Source organism: Nomascus leucogenys, chromosome 12 (genome assembly GCF_006542625.1).
Source record: "Nomascus leucogenys isolate Asia chromosome 12, Asia_NLE_v1, whole genome shotgun sequence".
Lineage (NCBI taxonomy): Eukaryota > Metazoa > Chordata > Mammalia > Primates > Hylobatidae > Nomascus > Nomascus leucogenys.
Window position 1 is genome coordinate 93,129,718 of NC_044392.1, and position 7,070 is coordinate 93,136,787.

The 7,070-nt window shown below is 34.8% G+C and overlaps 1 pseudogene; it reads left to right on the forward strand.

The window, feature by feature from the left end:
• The first annotated feature begins 4,008 nt into the window (after positions 1-4,008).
• Positions 4,009-4,747, forward strand: LOC115837544 (annotated as a pseudogene).
• The last annotated feature ends 2,323 nt before the right edge of the window (positions 4,748-7,070 follow it).

Consider the following 7,070-nt stretch of genomic DNA (forward strand, 5'->3'; position numbering starts at 1 on the left):
AAACTCTCTTTTTGTTTCATTGCTCTGTTTATGTACTATCATCTCCAGGAAAATAGAACTACTTATACGGTAAGATCCCCTACTTTCCCACTTCTATTTCTTTTGTTCTTGCTATATTTTTTCCATAATGGGAAATCCTTTTTAAACATCTATCCTAAATGCCTTTACCTTCATGAAGGCAACCCTGCTTCTCTCAGGCAGATTATTATCTTCAGAAAATCATGAAAGATTTGTATCTTCATATATCATCCTTGATACAGTCAAAATTTTTATTATCTTACATAATCATGATTGATGTATAAGAAGAAGTTTAATTTTAGATTAAGCATGTGAAATTTAGCTATAAATACAGACAGGATACATTCTAACTTTGTACTACTACCTAGGCCTACAGCCTACAGAATAGCGTTAGGTCCTAGAGGGGAAAGTTTGTTTTTATCCAGCATTTTATTCTGTGTAATCTAACATACCTAGATTGTATGTGAGAGGTACTTGAAAACTATTTATTGAGATGAATTAAAGTAACCAACAATTGTAGTATAGTTTCTCATTATCGTGGAGATACTTGAAACTGCTATGTTACTCACTGCCAATGAAAACATAAGGTCAGAGACTTGGAGGAATAAAACATTCCTCAATAATTGCATTATTTCATTAGTTTAATGATATATATTCTGCATTAATAATGAAAAGATAATATTGATATTGGATATCATCATATAAGGAGGACCATTAAATATTATAGATATCTTTTGTTCTTGTTGTTTTCCTATGACTCTCATGAAAATTTGAAACTGTGTTTTATTATCCTCAAATCATTTATACAGGCCTACATAAATTTTGGTACTGGAAACTTGCCTAGCATAGCACAAAGATCAAGGGCTTATTTTCTATTAAATTAGAATTCAGATCTTTGTATCACAAATTTATAAATGTATGCTAGTATTAGCCACAAAATAATCTGTCATCTGGTCTTTACATTTCAACACTGGGTAAAATGTAAACTGGGTAAAATGGAAACTTAATTAGGATATTAAAAAATAGACCTATGAGGGACATTCAAAATAAATTTAGACTGGATATGTTTATAGGGTGAACTGTAATTGTCCACAAAACTAACTGTTTAAGGAAACATCATATTCCCTATGCTACCCCTTTCAAAAGCTATAATATTTAATAAATATGCTGCCAAATTGATTAATGTTTAGAATGTACTTTTTCTACAGCTGCAGAAAAAATAAGAATATTATGGTATTGGGCCAAACAGGTCATAAGAGTTGCTGAGAAGAAAGGTATAATCAATTGAGAATAAGAGATGAGAGGGTTATATAAATTGAGCCCCCATAGGAAGAAAGATAAAGCTTCGATGATTGCCTCCTAAGGGCCAGGCAAGTTAGTAACAATTCAAACAAGGTCTTTGAGCTGAAGTTCAACCTAGTGAGTGGTGCCCTGGATGAGACAGTACAGAGTACAGTACTGTTCAGCCATTGTGATGAATGTACTGTATGAAACATTGCTAGCTTGGTTAGCATTCTTTTTTTTTTTTTTTTTTTTTTTTTTTAAAAATTTTTTTTTTTTTTTTTTTTTTTTTTTTTTTTTTTATACTTTAGGGTTTTAGGGTACATGTGCACAATGTGCAGGTTTGTTACATATGTATCCATGTGCCATGTTGATTTCCTGCACCCATTAACTCGTCATTTAGCATTAGGTGTATCTCCTAATGCTGTCCATCCCCCCTCCCCCCACCCCACAACAGTCCCCGGAGTGTGATGTTCCCCTTCCTGTGTCCATGAGTTCTCATTGTTCAATTCCCACCTATGAGTGAGAACATGCGGTGTTTGGTTTTTCGTCCTTGCGATAGTTTACTGAGAATGATGTTTTCCAGTTTCATCCATGTCCCTACAAAGGACACGAACTCATCATTTTTTATGGCTGCATAGTATTCCATGGTGTATATGTGCCACATTTTCTTAATCCAGTCTATCGTTGTTGGACATTTGGGTTGGTTCCAGCTCTTTGCTATTGTGAATAGTGCTGCAATAAACATACGTGTGCATGTGTCTTTATAGCAGCATGATTTATAGTCCTTTGGGTATATACCCAGTAATGGGATGGCTGGGTCAAATGGTATTTCTAGTTCGAGATCCCTGAGGAATCGCCACACTGACTTCCACAATGGTTGAACTAGTTTACAGTCGGTTAGCATTCTTTAAAGTCCATGGAAAATTCTAGATTTAAAAAAATGCCATGAGGACCAAATGTATTAGTCCCTTCTCACACTGCTAATAAAGACATACCCAAGACTGGGAAATTTATAAAGGAAGGAGGCTTAATTGACTCACAGTTCAGCATGGCTGGGAAGGCCTCAGAAAATTTACAATCATGGGGAAAGGAGAAACAAACATGTTCTTCCCCACATGGCGGCAGCAAGAAGAAGTGCCAAGCAACAGGGGGAAAATCTCCTTATAAAACCATCAGATCTTCTGAGAACTTACTCACTATTATGAGAACAGCAGCATAGGGGTAACTGCCTCCAAGATTCAATTACCTCCCACTGGGTCCCTCCCAGAACTCAAGGGGATTATGGGAACTACAATTCAAAATGAGATTTGGGTGGGGACACAGCCAAACCATATCATCAAACAACAGGGAAACATTGCCTTAAACACAAATGTAATTATCAGTGAAAGATTTCATAATCAGATTTTAGGTTATTGCAGAAAAAGGAATCTGTGGACCATATCTAGTTGGTTTTCTAATTTGTCTTTGACTGTACATTGCAAAATATAAGAAAGCCACAGTATAGATACGAATCTGTAGATATGCTTCTCTACTTGCTATTTTCATCATTCAAAATATTCTCTTTCATTAGAAAAGAGAATTTTTTTCTAGAAATTTGTAATTTGCAAATGCCTGTTTTGTAATGTAAATAAATGTCTTGGTTAAAAACCAGGATAGTTAGAATTGATAAAATGTTTTAACTGTTTACCTCTTTTTAAAATAAGTATTTCTTCATGAAAACTATCCTAAAATTGTTTTTTGGTGGCCAGTAATTGCTTGTCAATAGAGAGCGAGAGCCTTTGTAGATGCTGATAGATAAGATGCAGGAAGTGGAACAGGGGACATATATTTTTCCATTATTTTGTAGCAAAAATAAAGACCAATATATTGTTCAATTAGATATGAGACCTCATTAGAAGAACTAAATTTGATTCTAGGCATTCCAATTAAACTGTAAAACACAAATTTAATACAATACAATTTTGGCTATGGAGCTACACAACCAGTTCAATGGATCCTCTCAGTGAAATTGAATGCAGTTTGTTTTCTTTTGTTGTTGCTTAAGAAAACAACAGATTTCAAGAAGAATAATTTAAGTAAAAGGTAAGCCATAGTAACTTAAAGGTATCTCTTCAGTCAATAATACACATCCTTCAAAGTTCGTCTTCTCAATAAATCCTTCCATGACTACACAAGGCCTCAAAAACTATGTAAGATGCAAAAAGTTAGTTTCAATTTAAATGTCAGTAGTTGTAAATAATTTGTTACTAATGACAAAAATCAAGAAACCTTAACATGATACACTTTAAGAAGAAAAAAACTATGGGAGATCTGAATCTATTTCTATACTGACGATGCTCCCATTTGCTCACATGATAACTTTATTATTTTTTAAAAAAAAGGTCGGGCCCGGTGGCTCACTCCTGTAATCCTAGCACTTTGGGAGGCCAAAGCAGGTGGATCACCTAAGGTCAGGAGTTCAAGACCAGCCTGGCCAACATGGTGAAATCCTGTCTCTACTAAAATACAAAAATTAGCTGGGCATGACCAGTGCCTGTAATCCCAGCTACTCAGGAGGTTGAGACGGAAGAATCACTTGAACCTGGGAGATGGTGGTTGCAGTGAGCCAAGATGGTGCCACTGCACTCCAGCCTGGGCGGCTGAGCGAGACTCCATGTCAAAAAAAAAAAAAAAAAAAAAGCCTCTTTTCTGGCTGGAACCATAGAAGGTGTTGAAGAGAAGAAAAAGAAGGTTCCTGCTATGCCAGAAACCCTTAAGAAAAAGCGAAGGAATTTCGCAGAGCTGAAGATCAAGCACCTAAGAAAGAGGTTTGTCCGAAAGATGCTTCGAAAGGCAAGGAGGAAGCTTATCTGTGAAAAAGCGAAGCACTATCACAAGGAGTATAGGCAGATGTACAGAACTGAAATTCGAATGGTGAGGATGGCAAGAAAAGCTGGCAACTTCTATGTACCTGCAGAACACAGATCGGTATTTGTCATCAGGATCGGGGCACCAATGGTGTGGCCAAAAGGTCCGAAAGGTGTTGCGGCTTCTTCACCTTCGTCAAATCCTCAGTGGAACTTTTGTGAAGCTTAACAAGGCTTCAATTAACATGCTAAGGATTACAGAACCATATATTGTATGGGGGTACCCAAATCTGAAGTCGGTAAATGAACTAATATACAAGTGTTGTTATGGCAAAATCAATAAGAAGAGAATTGCTTTGACAGACAACGCTTTGATTGCTTGATCTCTTGGTAAATATGGCATCATCTGCATGGAGGATCTGATTAATGAGATCTATACTGTTGGAAAACACTTCAAAGAAGGAAATAACTTCCTGTGGCCCTTTGAATTATCTTCTCCACGAGGCGGAGTGAAGAAAAAGACCACCCATTTTGTAGAGGGTGGAGATGCTGGCAACAGACAGGACCAGATCAACAGGTTTCTTAGAAGAATGAACTAAGGTGTCTACCATGATTATTTTTCTAAGCTGGTCAGCCAATAAACAGTACCTGCTCTCAAATTGAAAAAAAAAAAAGACAGTGCAATGTTTTTTAGTGAATAAACAGGAGTTGTACATCACCCACAGTGTTTATTCATTGGAGTGTATGGCCAGGTGAAATTCCTATGTTTTTCGTGGTGATAAAAAGCCAAGAAACGCTGATAGGGCAGTTTTGTTTGTGAAGGGTAGAGTGTCTACTTTTCAATTAGACTATAAATTCTTCCAGGGAAAGATCCATGTCATCGATTTATTTAAATATCAAGTACAGTGTAGGCACATACTTAGTCCCCTAAGAAACAATAGAACCAGGCCAGCTAGTGTAGTGACTTGTTAATTGCTACCAGAAAAGCTGAATTACAAATAAACTATTTTTTCAAGCCTGGGGGGAAAAATCATATATATATAAGTACTGGAAAATAACAGGAGGTGCTGAATCTAAGAAAAGTTTCTGTGATCTCAGGAAAAAAGTTAGAAATGTAAATTGGTTGAATAATTGTAAAATGCAATTGGTAAATATAAATTGCCTGAGAAAAAGTTCACAGAGAACATTCAGGCTAAACATCTAAATTTTTAAGTTAAAAGTAATAGTGATTATTCATAATTATATATATTTATCCAAAATAATTTTTAAAATAGCTATACATCTAGAAAAGCAGAAACTGACTGGATGATTGTTCATAAAGCTGCAGAGTATAGCTGTTAAGGGCACAAATTTTGAGTTCAATAGCCATAGTGTGTAACCCAGTGCCACTTCACATCAGTGTTACCTACAGTAAGCAAAGATAGGGTATTCTACCTCTCTCTTACTTGTTTCTCCTCATTAGTAAAGTGGTGGAACAGTAGTACTTAGTACTTTTGTACTTAGCTCAGGCCTTAATAGTACTTAGCTCATTGAGGTGTTGTGAGGTTGACGCTAGTTGGTAAGTAAGGAAGCACTTAGAAGAGTGCTAGGCACATGTTAAGCTTTATATAATGTTCACTGTAATAAGTATTTTCTTATGTCACCCTTTGCTTACTATTAACCAGTGACTGAATAAAGTAGTCAACACGTGAATATATGAATATATACCTAATATATAAACACACATACGCATATATACATATATAAAATCATGACAATTTAATTAGATGAAAACGGCTGTTATCAGTGTGAAGCATACATCTTAAGATCTTGCAATGTAAAAAGTCAATGCTGATAAGACCTATATAAAACACTGAATTTTATTTCACTTGATGTAGGTGTGCCCAAAAGTTTATAGAAAAAAAATATTACCATAGTGAATCTTACTTTCACTGAATTATCAACTTTTGATTTTAGAGATATGCTTTCCCCTAAAATGTGTTTTTGACAGTAACATTCTTTTATTTTAGAATGTTTATTTTTGCCTTAACTAACACTTGTTATTATATGCTGTAAACAGATAAATCTTTCTTTTCTTCCAAATCCTTTCTGAGGGAAATTGGTAAATGTTAACGTAAATGTGTATGTTTACATTTATTTTAAAATATGCATTTTTCTAAATGTAGTCTTAGGGTGAATACCAAAATGTTAGCAGTTAACAGTGTTTAACCCTGAAAAAGGGCATTAATTTTTTTTTTTTTTTACTATTTTGCTATTCTTTGTGTTTTTCTTTATATTCTGAAATGTTTATTATAACATTCAATTTCTTCCATAACCAAAACAAAATATTTTGTTTTAGAAGACAGTAATTGTTGTCAAACCAATATTTCATTCAATCTAACATCCTCAGAAAATATGGATGTGGCTGCTGAGCTCAATCAACATTAAAAGAATATAATATTTTCTCAAATTATTAATTTTACTTATGTTTCTTTCACATGGTGCATTTATTTAAACATTTTGGGAAATGATAGTTTTAGCTTGCACTAATACTTAAATATATAAAATAAAGATATAAAACACTTGGGAATATTTAGTACATAGTTTCATGCTATACTTTCTTGTTATTTAATATTAGCAATGATTCTATTAGCTTCATCAGTATGCTACCAATTGGGTCAAGAGGTCTAGTTAGTTTGAGATTTAACTCCATAGTTTACTGTCTACATTTTAGTATTCCAAGATTTGATGATGTTCTAGAAGTTAAGCATAAACCCCTCCTAGACAATTCCTTTAGGGCTGGAGCATCCGCAGTCTGGTTTATTAATTGGCCCACCAAACTGTTAACTCCCTGGGGGACTGGAACTATGCCTTGTTCATGCTTATGCACCTATCAATTGGAACTGTGCAAGGCATATAGTACCCACTTTATAGAGTGGAAAT